Here is a 14,216-nt window from a genome sequence, read left to right as displayed (position 1 = left end):
CTTATTTACACCGCAAACAATGACGCAACGACCAGCTCCAGAATCTTTATTAAAAATTATTTTTTGCTCGTGCAAAACAGGATGTGGAGCATCTTGTGGGTGCAGGAAAAGTGGATTGAACTGCACTGCAGCTTGCTTAGAAGGCAATGGTGACAGCTGCACTAATCCTTCACCTACAATCTATATCAACGAGATCGACGACGTCGACAATAATGTACAATGATGTAACAATGTGTATAGTTAATGATAAATTTTTTTTGTAACTTATTTTTACGATAATCTAATAAATTAACATTAAAGTTACTCTGCACATATAATTTATTACAAATAAAATTAAATTTTTCACTATAAACACTTTTTCCCCCTTCCGCCTCTCATTTTTCAGTAAATTGTTGTTAAAAATTGTTGTAAATCGAGATCGGTCAATTTTTTTTTTTTAACTTTTTTATTTGAGGTTTTAATAATGCAGTCTCATACTTGATATACAGATTCATTGACTGGCCCTGGGTTCCGAGGTTTGACCATTTTTATGCCTTACGGCACTCTACTAAGAAACCAGCGAAGCCGGGAATGTTTAGTAGCCGGCAAAAATAACCTTTTTATTAAATTGGTGATATATATTCATTATTCATTTCAACCACTATGTTGAAAAAAGGCGTGTCCTCAAAACTGGAATATATTTGATACAGGAAACTTATCTATATATTTATTATACAAGTATTTTCGAAAATTTTATGTAAATTAAAATTAAGTTCATAATTAAGAAGACCCACTTAGTTAAATTTTATTCGAAAATAAATATCTTAAATATTAAACTTGTAAAATATTATAACAACTCCCAAATACACATTATTTGTTCAGACATTTTTTATCTTTTGATTTAATATTAACCCTCAACTACCTGACCGGAGTCTCTCAGACTCCAGCAGTCTTATTTTTGTCTATATCTTTACAAGCAAATGTATTTGAACGGTGTGCGTCCGTGTACCTTCGCCCCTCTGCCTGCAGTACCGCCCCTGAACTCGTCGAGGTCATACGCGCGCGCGCTGTGTTTTGGTGAGTAAAAAACTATGTCGTGGAGTCTGAGAGACTCCAGGTAGGTAGTTACGTGACTATTTCATGAAACTTTTTTTTTCTGTTTTAGTTCAAAATGACCTCGAATGATAAAAATATTGATCGTTGGTTGGAGGAGGACCTTTCCTCGAACGAAGAAGAATGTTTTAATGAACTGTGCAGTGGACACGAGGAAGATATTGAAGAAAATTGTGTTCTTCCCTGTGATTCTGCATCTGATACAGAGATGCAGATGCAGGATGTAGTTATGAAGCACCTGAAAAGTTGGCAATACGCAAGTACTACTTCACATGTGACCCGAAAAAAAAAACTTAAGACGCAGTACTTGTGTTTCATATATAAGAAGCCTACATGCCTGCAGTGCACCTACACGGCGTGCTCAATGTACCGGGAAAAATTGTAAAGTTTGAGCCTTGCAATTTTATAAAAAAAATTCTTTTTTGCCAAAAATTTGTGTCACATTATGTTGATTAGTTACTAAACTTTAAACAATTTATGAAGAGAGTTCCTAATTTTTGTTAGTTTTTTTAAAGATCTCATTTATTAAAAGTGAAAATTTTTTTAAAAAATTTTGCTTACTTTAAAAAAAAGTGTAGTTTTTAAGTATAAGCCATAAGGTTATATGTATTTTTTTTACTTTTAAGAAATAAAGAAGTGTTCAAGCTATAACATGTTTCTTTTAATTTATTTTCATTTATAATAGTTTTTGTTTATTAAGAGTTCAAAGTATGGGAGTCTGAGAGACTCCAAGTAGGTAGTTACGTATAAGAAATTAGGGTCAGGTAGTAGAGGGTTAACTACTTCTCTGAGAATAAAATCCTTAAATTTCTTTTTTTTATTTGTATGTGCAATTTAAACGTAAAGAACATTCTAGTAACTTTTTTTACATTATCTACTTAATAAAGTTAATATCATTTTGCAAAAAAAAATCGTGATAACCCTCACCTAGGAAGATACCTTGCAGATGCATTTCAAATCAGTTTTCGCAATCAATTTTACCTCGATAATAATTAACGATGACAGATAATAGTCAATGAGTTTTTACGAAGTCATTTCATCGTTGATTATTGAAATAGGTAAGTACTTAAACTTTATTTAAGATATATTTTATACTAGATTTCCGCCCGCGGCTTCGCCCGCGTTTTCAAAGGAAAACCCGCATAGTTCCCGTGGGATTTCCGGGATAAAACCTATCCTATGTGTTGTCCAAGTTACCCTCTATATGTGTGCTAAATTTCATTGTTATCGATTCAGAAGAATTTGCGTGAAAAAGTAACAAACACACACACACACACATCCTCACAAACTTTCGCATTTAAAATATTAGTAGGATAGGATACTTTACTTTGGGCATATTTTATTAAACTTGAGCTTACTTATCAAATACATTATGCAGATTATGTACTTGTACTTTGAAAATGTTAGGAGTGAAATTCGACTGCTTCTCTTTTATAGCATTTCTATTTTTGAAAATGAATATTGTTTTAATTTATTGTTTACAAATTCATAAACATGTGCCATTTATCTCTATTTACTGCGGCTGATGAACTCCATTGTGGAGTTTGATATTTTTTTTCATGCGCCAATGGTGATGCTATGTAGTCATTGTAATTATTACAATTTATATATATTAATTTATATATATTAATATGTATATTAATATGTATATTAAGGTAAAAAAATAATGTAATCAAATTAAAAATAAAACATAATTTATTTTATACGAAAACTTGCCAAACTATCAATCACATCGAATTAAAAGTATTTTTATAGATTAAATTTTTTGATAAAATTTTTTGGTTATTTATTCTTCATAATTTGCGTAAATTGTAACATGCATATAAAGTAGTTAATGCTTATAGAAAGGAATCCTAAGGGAAATGCCATATTCATCGGGATAATGTTCCACACACTGAAATGTGTTGGATTTGCTTCATAATATTGTAACAGCGTCTTCATATCAGCTTTATATCTTTCATCTGCAAATCAATATGACTATTAGTGTTTTAACAAATGAAAGTACTTTTAGGGTTCCCAACCATAAAAGGAAATAACTATGTTTCTATGGAACCCTCGGTGCGCAAGTCCGACTCGCACTTTGTCGGTTTTTATTTTTTCGAATTAAGTCTTTATTTTGCAAAAGTTTTCTCAGACCATGGATGATTTGCATCATATTATGGGGTATAGTTTTAAATGTATTACATGTTATAAATAAAAAAAAATATATACGGAACCCTCGCTGCACTCAGTCAGACTCGCACTTTGCCGGTGTATTTTAAGAGGGATATTGTAATATACAAAAGATATTATTTTCTATTTATAGCTTACACGCATCCGATGTAATTTTATTCGCCAAACATAATCGTAGACGATTCATATCCTCTGAAATCATTTCGAATATGCCTCCACAGTAGAATATAATCAATATATAGTTTATTATACGAAATACTGAGCCGGAAATAATCGCAATACTTATTTCTTTACCTGTGAATAATTTAAAATTTTGTAAAATTTACCAGGGGCCGCATTATGACCTCTTATTCCCAGTCAGTTTACGCCGTGAATTGAATTGACTTGACTTGACTGAATAAGAGGTCATAATATTGCCCCAGACATTTTAAAATTTTAGTTGTACCTAACGACTAAGATTCTACTGTAAATATCGATCAAAGTATAGCATTATTCCTTGAGAAATGTCAATTCTGCTACATGATTTTCATGACAATTGTGTTAAAATGTATGATTTTTTTACTATAAAACTAAAACACGCAACACGTACCTTCATATAAATAACTCATTATAATACGATATTGTAGACATAAAATATTGATTAAACAAAATACAGACATAGCGAGCATCTGCAAAAAAAACATAAATTATTCTTCAATTTTGTGAAATTACTAAGAATATAGACAGTGTTTATGTAACGAAAAAAATTACAACTAAATGGTCACTTTACAAAATCGCTATTTACCATAAGTTTCAACGGTTTCCCCACATCATCAAAGCGTTGCTGAATCCTCTCATACGACTCGATAGCTGCCTTTACATTGAAACTTTCTGGATCTTGTAATTCCCTTTTCACTTTGTGGGTATAAATTCGAACCCGACAAAAATAAAGAGCTATTACCAGCAAAGGTGATAAAAAGCCACAGTCACTAATTACTCTGAGCGTCGCTCGAATCAAATGGCCCAAATAATCAAAATCAGTTATTACAAAGGAAAGAATAATAAACGAACTATAATACAGACAAATCTTCAAAAGAAAAATGCAAAGAAAATAACGTAGTATTTTCGAATAAGTTTTCCTATGTTTCGATATCATGCTATCGACTTTTGGATCGAAAACATAATAGTTTAAAACGTATTTGTCCTCAGTGTAAAACGAAATTAAATAATACGTTAAATATTCTAAAATCCGAGTTGTAAGGTTAATTAAAGGATTATCATCGAGTTGAAAATATACATTAAAGAATACATAAACAAATAAGTACACAGTAAAAAGGTACTTGATGAAGCGAAATCTTTTAAAAATTGGCAAAGCGCAATAAAAGCCACAGAATAACCTTAAATACATTAATATATGTATTTTACAAACAAATTTCTCTTTCATTTTGCTAGACGAGCGTTCTAGTAATCGTATTTCAGTTTACTATTAGGGTCTTTTCAATTAATCTATATGAGGTATGGTTTATTTATAAATATTACATTTTCTACACAATGCTTATATTCAAATGGTTTTCATTATTTTGAGTGTTTCATATTTCAAATATTGTGGCGATAACAAAAACTAGTAATTATTAAGAACTAGCTTTCCACCCGCGGCCTCGCCCGCGCAGTCAGAGAAAAACCCGCATAGTTCCCGTGGGATTTAGGGGATAAAACCTATCCTATGTCCTTTCTCGGGTATCAAAATATCTCTATACCAAATTTCATGCAAATTGGTTCAGTAGTTAAGGCGTGATTGAGTAACAGACAGACAGACAGAGTTACTTTCGCATTTAAAGTATGGATTCAGCGAACATACATATGTAAAAAATAGGTATTACTAGTGGAATTGTAATAAATTGTTTATTTTACTTGCAATTTTGTGTCACTAAACTGTGGGCTGTGCTTTGGACTTTTTTTGGTCCTATAAATAATATTTTTGACAACCCTAAGTGACATATCACACTAGCGGATTGCGAGCGGTTTCAAAGCGGAGCGGGTGCGCAACGAATACGTTGCGGGCGCGCAACGAACACGCCGCGGTTGCGCAGCGAATTCGTTGCGGACGCGTCATTTTGTATACTCTCGCACAAAAGCCAGCCCTTCCGCCTTGCCTAACTTCCATTCAATATTTCCATCGTTTCTGTAGCACTCAATTTTTTAACCGTACTGTGGAAATGCACTTACTTAACAGTTAACTAAAGATGTAATAACAACTGGAGTTGTTAAAAAAAGGTGCTATAAAATTGAATTACTAGGACTTTTAGAATGTACCATACATTCCAAAAGTATGTAACGACTGACCAGTATAATCTCTCCCATAGCAACGTATGTTATAAAGAAATTTTGTGAACCTAATTATGAGCAAAGTGATAGTGAGTTGCTGGTTGCTTGATAAAATTTTCTATTCACTGCTATTTATCTAATAATAAGATAGCCCTGTTTTAGTTAAGGAGCTTTAACATTTATTTCACTAATGAACTTTCTTAATGAGCAATTAAGTTATCTGATTGCATTTCGACCAAGATTTAATAGATAAAACAATACCCTAAACATTAACATGTTATGAAACTCGTAAAAAATAATGATCTCATAATTATTATACTATCACAAGTTATAAGTAACAACCAGCACGGATTCCATTTTGTTAATGAGTGTACATGACTGCGACGTAAACGTTGCGCATCTGCCACGCGTCCGCAACGAATTCGCTGCGCAACCGCAACGTATTCGTTGCGCACCCGCTCCGCTTTGAAACCGCTCGCAATCCGCTAGTGTGATATGTCACTAATCTCTTTAAATCTCCTGGAAATTAAAATTTGGGCAGAAATTTGGAATTCGTAGACAACCATCAATAATTTTAAATACACATCTTGTATACTTTTGGACCAAAATAATGTCACATAAACTTAGTCACATGCGCAATCTACGACGGAACTAGTATCTATAACCAAGACACAAGAGAGTTAAAATTATTAACGTAAAACATTGGAGGCTTCTCCTAGAAGTTACATTTAAAAAGTACCGCATACTAATATAATATTATACTAGTACTACACACTATTATATCCGAAGAATAGTCACCAATATAATTAACAAACGACAAACAACAATTACTACGATTACATACCTAGTTCAGTGACTGAGCGGATACTCTAAGTGTTGACAAAACGAGAATCACTTCCTGCACAATATATGTGTTATTACTATTACATGTTGTTATAGTTATTACTTATTACATGTTACACGTGCTATTTGTCTCCTAACCGAAATTAAAGATGGCCGCTGTTACTAGAAAAATCTGAGAAACAACGGAGAAAAACTTTCTGTAGCAACGCTTTGACGCTATTTGTTTTATTTATTCATAAACTTTATTGAAAGCAAAAACAGAAAATACAAATTTTATATAAAAAGGACATTAATTGTCATCATTTGCATCAGCTATTGTATGTAGATTCAGATCCCCTGGAGATTCCTCAGAGATACTGACTCTTTTTGCTTTCATAATAATTAATTAGTCTTAGAATGTTTCTTTTTACAAACTGGGTACTAACAAAAAAGTATCTTAACACTTCAGATTTAGATATTCAAGCAAAAAATACACATATTTGTAAGGTGTCAAAATTTTGTTTAAAAGTTGAATTTTGCAAATAATTATTCAATTCAAAAAAACGATAACGATATCGCTACATCGTATCTTGTGTTGAACAAGATAATAAACATTCAATAAATTATTTTTTATCAGTTTGTGAATAAAATACAAACAGATTTCATCATCTTGATACACTTTATTTTTATTTATTTTAGTTTAAATGTATATAATCGTGTAAAAAATAAATAAATGGTGACTACTAAAAATGTTTGTTATCTCAGATCTGTCGGCAATTTATTGCCAAGTGCCAATTTATGAGCCAGTGCAAGAATGTAAGGAGATTAAATTGAATGAGGTATACAGGATGACACACAATTGCCCTGGTGTTATCAGGCTGCAATTGAATAGCAGGATGCTATTTTTTCAATTTAACACTAAATGTCGACATATCAACCAATTGCTGTGTCTGTTTTTTATTTGTGTCCTATAGTATTCCAATATTTTATTATTATAAAGAAGCATCGTTCATAAGTTTATAATTGAACTGATACGGCATTCCTTATTTTTTTATTCATTTGATTGGGAGCTTTAGTCCCATTATTACAATATTTTTTAAACATTACAAAACATCTTTGGCTCACTTTTTTGTTCAATTACTCATCAATAATGTATCTTTTATCGATCGTGTGCATAGGCCACTGTATAGTATGACCTATTCATTTAACCTCGAACAGTTCGAAGCATATCAGTTGCAGGCCACCTGAAGCCATGTAATATATATTAGTTTTGCTGTCAAATGCAACGTATTGACGTCACTGCACTTTCCAGAACCTTCTCGTTATTTCTGATACAAATCGTTACATTCTATTCTTATTTATTGAATATGCGCTATCTAATTCGATCTTTCGACATCAGTCTATTTTGATTTCAATGTGACTAACAGGGACGATAATATTATTTAGATCAAGTTGTTAAAAATGTCGTCAAGATTGAAGGCGGGTTTATTTTCAATCTATTAATATGATATACATTCTCGTACATTGTGCAATACGTTCAACATAATATATAACATTTGGAACACCCTGATGATGATGATGATTTTCTTTATATTAGTGGATATTTGAGAAATAATCGCACTATACTATTCTTGCGTAAGCAAAAAGATTTCTAGAACTTGCGGTTGCAGCGTTTGATTTCTACAAGCAATAAACATACAAAGATAATATCAAAACAACATTATCCCTATCTGATCGCATAAATTCATTGGAACGAAAGCGTAACAAGTAACCGCAAGATGTTAACAGAAGCCGAGTGATAATCTTTGCTTTAAAGTTTAAACTTTGACATCGATGTTTATCTACCATTGTGTTGCATCGGTGATCTATGGCATTTGAATACTGAATATAGAACAGAAGTATTTGTAATACTAGATTTTTAGAAAAGGTACTCATAGAATTATAGAACACAGTTATAGTAAATAGTTATCATTTGAAAGTCTGTAGATGGGCTTTCTATGTGATGTTTCAAGGAAATTTATGACTACCAATTTTAAAATTTGGATAAGTTATGATAATAACTCGCTCATATGCTTGAAAATACGTTGAAAAAGATTATTAACTTCTTGACCTAAATCTTCGAGGAACATCACACTATATTTTGCTTTCAATATTCTTGCTATCTTTTAAAATTAAGTATTTTCCATTGACACGAAGGAATCTTGAAGTTTATTCGCTTATTCTATCCAATCTGCGTTTGCTCATACTTGTCATATGTTGAAAGAATTTTTATCGTAAACTTATATAAGAATATCTGTCTCATAATATATTATCCGGTATCTACAATCTACATACTTGCTTTATTGTATTATTTAAAGCTTCCTACATTCTTTTATATTCTATACCAAAAATCAAACATATCTATTAGGCTACAATAGCTAATAGTACCTAAGATTTTTTCTTTAACAATTTCATAACAATTTCTATTCAATAAACACTAGCTTTCAAAGCCCTTTGACTAAATGTCCTTGTCGGCACCAGCGTTCATACTCAAGAATTTGACGACCGACCAAACTACTTGACAACCATAAAACTATAGACGCACCAAAATAAAAGTATACAAACAACGGTTCACACGTGAGCTCGGATATTTGCACCAGAGAAAGCGGTCAGCTACTTTCTCTGCGCTCTCGAGCTTCGGAACGATTCAAACCTATCTTAATGATAGCATTACATAAATATGCATACACGTCACAGATCTACCGCAAGCTATTCACATTTCAAAACTGTTTTATTAGAGTTTAGACGAAGGTTATTGTATGATAAGCAATATTGTAGCGTAAAATTTATAGACAGAAAGTAATGATTTCAGAGCAGGTATATAAGACCACTATAAAGTATTGTAAATCAAATAGGACACTCAAAACTGAGAATACTAAAACATTATGTACACAATATAAGACATTCACCCCAATCGAAGTTATACCTAATAACACAAAGGTTAAAGAGGACGTATTGGCAATGAACGTAAACAGATTAGTTTGGTTTATGAATAAGTCTGATAACAATATGTCAAGTACATCAATCGGCTAGACACGGGATTATAAGCTTAATTCAAGAGGATGAATTAATATATTATATTAAGGGTACTTTTATTATTACCCTTAACCAAGCATATTTACTACATAGGACTATTGCTCCTCTGTGACTTATCTCAATGTATCTAAAATGCACGGATGTCAAATAATACCCAGTATTCAATGTTTAAAGGTTATCAATCTTTAGAATCTATAAAATTATATATAAATTGATATCTTTGGCTCAATTGCTTTTATACTTAAAACGTTAATTATTATTAGAGAATCAACAATATTATGTAACCTCAAGAAGTCTTATCAATTTCTCAAATGGTGATTGCATTTTGAATGACGTTAGAGGACGTTAGATATAATTTTATCTTTGAAATAAAGGAAATGATTGAGGTTTCGATGTCAAATGTCAATTCAGTCTTACTTCCTCGAGACCTACTTAGATTTTATAAAAAAGCAACGGAGTGCTAATTCTATTCAAGAAATACGACTGCTCAATTGCCCTAAATATGGCATTTCACATTTAATATAACGTCGATGGTTCTAAACATAGAAACCTTTCGAGTATCCTTGTGTACCAAGTATATATATGTAGGACAGGACAGGGCAGGAAGATGTCTTATACAAAAAATATTTATCCTATGAATGTGTTCGAACCGGTAACAATTGAATGGTACCTACGGCTATGGTAAAAGTCAAATATTTGAATATTGCAAAATCGACACGTGCTTAAATACAAGTTCTGCGAAACTGGTTCTAGGTCAAGTCACCAAAATTTTTGCCTAATGGATATGCTGATTTGGATTTGACATAAATAATTACCTATCCATTAGGTATTGGTACAATCAACTCGTTCGTCTATGCGCGAATATTGCGCAATACGCGTTTTCTCCTATTGTGCACAGAGACAAGAAAAATATACTTTAAGTATACTTATAATCATAACAACATTGAAATGACAATCATTACTAAAAAAACCATGCACCTTTCACAGCAAACAATTTTTCAACGAAGATAACCAATTTATCCCATAGCAGTCTAGCAGAGCCATTAAAACAATCAGACTTGTTGAACCAATCTGTCAACGATAGGCTCCAGCCGATCATGTAAATTTGTGGACTACTCTATCGGATATTGACACTCAAGCGGGGTTCAATGTAAATTTGCCACTATATTGTGTCTATACACTCCGTGTCTATTATCCTGGGGACGCATGATGACGTTTTGATGGTTTACACGATGTGCCCGGTTATTGTTACTGCATAATAATGTTCGATGTTTGCTCAACACGTAAGACATCGCATAAAGCTAAGAGAATTTGCAACATTGGTTTATGGTTTATTGAAATAGGAACCTTTGGAATTTATCATGAAAGAACTTGCAAGCCTCTAATAAAAAAGATGAATAGGTACTAAATTAAACAAAATTTTTCCAGCACACATAAAACAGGTTCTAATGTTAAAATAAAATGCAGTAGACAAACCTATGCACAATTTTTAAATGATAGCGACTTAATTGCATGTCCAATCCAGATGGTAGATTCAAACAAAGTTTAAATTAGTTACATGGAATCAAAGCTTATTCAGAACCCACTGTCCTAACTGTTCCGGTCGCGTTGGACATATCAATTAGTCTGCAGCCTCTGAAAGAGTCTCGAATAGGATTCAATTTAAAATTAATTTGTCTCCGTTCATTCTTTGAATATCAATTGTCACTATCTATGTAATTTTCTAAATCTCAATCTTTCTTACTTATATTTCATTCCAATTCGATGGCATCATACTGACTATATAATTTCAAAATTGGCAATTTTAGGAAAATAAGTATGAGGCATATGTGCGATTTTAGACCTTCTGGATGTCTTTATGTAGATATATGAAGATTTCTTGAAGGGTGACCGATGTAACACGTTTTTTTATTTATTATTAAATCATATAGTTGCTTAATTATATTCAAATTAAAAATAATATCATACATATTATTAAGATAATAAGCAGTATGTACCAGACACAGAGAAGGTCTTCTGTGAATTATTTTATGGAGCAGGATATAATATTGATTTAGTTTATTTTAATAGCTGAAATTACCAAAATGGCCGCCATATATTTATTGATCTAGATATTTTGTATCGATGACGTGGTTGGCATCCATTGGTCTGTCATGACCTGAATGTATACAATAGATCACGTGGAGTCCAGTCATTGGAGCTCTGTGACCTAATTCAGGACCTAGCAATAAAGGGGCATTTACATTTTCGTATGAAAAATATAAATTAAATATTATTAATAAATAAATGGGAAAAGCTCAGTTCGTTTTTTTTGTTTTACAGCCCATGCAACGCGTGCGCATGCCAGTTGGCAGGGTGAAGTTTAGCGTTTCCTTCAAATATTTACACGAAATGGTACATATTATGATATTATCTCAAATCGTCTCGTTTATAGCACTCAATTCCGATGCAAAACAAGTACCTGAACCAATTTCGATCGATTTAGCAATGTGAAATCATTATAACTGATTGTATTACACTCAATGTGTAAAAGAAACCAAGTTTCATATCCAAAATTTCCAATTTCACGATTGTCTGATAGGTCCTTAATAGTATCTAGATTTTTCTCTGGACGGGGATAGTGGGCGCGGCTAGCATCAGCTAGTTAATATGTATGCGTGTGACGCACACAGGTATATTAATGAGTGGGGGCCACCCCGCGGGAGGTGCATGCGCGCTGCACCTGCACCCTGGAGCCTGAGCCCTCCATCGATCATATCCCTTCGTTAGCTCGATCTAGGTCATCCGGGACGAGCCACGAGGCGGGTGGCCTAACTGCGCAGTTATCAAGGATATTTTAACTAGCAAATTTACACAGCTTTGCTCGAGATTTTCCAAAGGTCATAGTTGTGTAGGTGGTCAGTGTGGGTTGATAGCGACGCCCTAATTAGTGCCTAATCCAGCTTCATTAGTAGTTATTCAGATAATTGGGTTGTGTAATGTTTGTTATCTGAAAAATGATTTATTCAATTACGATTGTTTTCTAGGAAAGTCAAATATTGTAATGGTAAACATCTTGATGCGTCTGTGTAGTTTTTTTTTTTTCGAAAAAAGGCAACTAATTTTATTTGTATATACAATTATGTAGGTACTATCCGATTGATTATCTTATTACCTATTGCAATTCAATGCCAAGTATTATTACTGGTTAGGAAGAATTCATATGGTCGAAAGAAAGCATGCTTTGCCTTTAGGACTTAGGTACCTACTTAATTTTTCCGAAGACGTGTGATTATGTGTTAAAACCTTGTTAAAACTCAAGCCAACTACACTTTTTGGGACGAATTTCTTTTAATTTACATTTATTAATTAGTAACATTCGTATGGAAGCATTATAATTAAAATGAATTTATTATTAATTAACATATCGATGTCGTCACGGGCCCTTAGAGTTCATGTAACTGTATCCTCTGAAATGCAATACGCATTGACACTTATTAAATAGATTTAATGATATGAGTGTAAATCTAGGCTTGCATGTTTGATACAGTCACGTGGAAACGGCTGTTGCATGAGCTTTAGTTTTATTATGCAATAATAATATTGTTTAATACCATTGAAAGTTATAGGTATGTAATGATTAGCAATCGCTATGTGTATAGGTGATAAATATCAAGATTTTCAAATAGCTGCATTTATTAAAACAAAGACATAAAACAAGTAACGATGAATAACTAAATTGTTTAATCATAAAAACGTTCAACTACTTATTCTTTGTATTTTATATCTTCTTGCTATTGGTACCTACTTGTTAAATGAAAATAAAAGTATTTATCATACAATATCCCGTTGATATCAGTATTTTTGTATATTTCCGGAAACAACGAATTCAAAGACCTACCTATATGAAAAGTTTGTTTGATTGAACGCACTAATCTCAGAAACTACTGGACTCGAAAAATCTTCCAACATTAGATTCATTTCTTCCAAGATTAGATATCTACATGATCCGGGAAAAGTGAAAACCCAGCGCGATATAATAATCTTTATTTCAATCTAACATACACCTATTTATTTGAGAGAAAACATTACTTGTATAATATATCTACAGACTATAAATAAAAATAGCATATCACACGAAATTGTCCTACTTTGTTTTTATTCAATAGGTACGTGATTTGGGATGATATTAATTAGCTAGTTAGGAAAATAACATCCTGTTTGTATCAATCCAAGAATAACATTAGATGAATTAATAGGAATTAAGCTTAGATTATTTTTACAGTTATTAAGGTCCTAAAAATAACTAAAACGTGGACACAGGTGTGGGGTCCGCGGTCCCCGATTCGATCAAATAACGAACCAGACAGACTAACGATAGCCTATGTCTATGATTAAGGGTAGGTACGATACATTGCATGAAATACTTACAAAATTGTTAGATTTTGTTGCATCTTTTAGATACAGATAATATTAAGCAAAGCCCGTTTAACAGTCAAGTCTTTAGTTTTTTTGAATATTCAAAGAATACGATAACACCCAGACACTTGAAAAGCTCAAACAAACGAATTTGAAGTATAAAGTTTATCACATAATGCTTTTTCAGTATTGAATTGAACGCACTCTATGGTGCATCAGTTTGGGACATAACCACTGCGCCATCGCGTCATGGTGAAGAAAATTAGGCCTGCTACGCTTCTATTCGAATTAAATTCAATTCTGTTACAATTGGCATTACGCATGATATTTTAAAAATATAATTTTCTTGTTTT

At 32.4% G+C, this 14,216-nt stretch overlaps 1 protein-coding gene across 1 annotated transcript in view; it reads right to left on the bottom strand.

Annotated features, from left to right (window-relative positions):
• LOC149490942 (tetratricopeptide repeat protein 39B-like) overlaps positions 1-14,216 on the bottom strand; it is a 49,522-nt gene that overhangs the window by 25,760 nt on the left and 9,546 nt on the right. The gene's annotated exons all lie outside the window — the stretch shown is intronic.

This window comes from Colias philodice, chromosome 1 (assembly GCF_061535455.1).
Source record: "Colias philodice isolate Cphi_HAF_F1 chromosome 1, ilColPhil1 Martin Lab GWU primary, whole genome shotgun sequence".
NCBI classification, from domain to species: Eukaryota; Metazoa; Arthropoda; class Insecta; order Lepidoptera; family Pieridae; genus Colias; species Colias philodice.
Note: the sequence above shows the minus strand (reverse complement) of the source record. Positions and strands in the feature narration are given on the sequence as shown.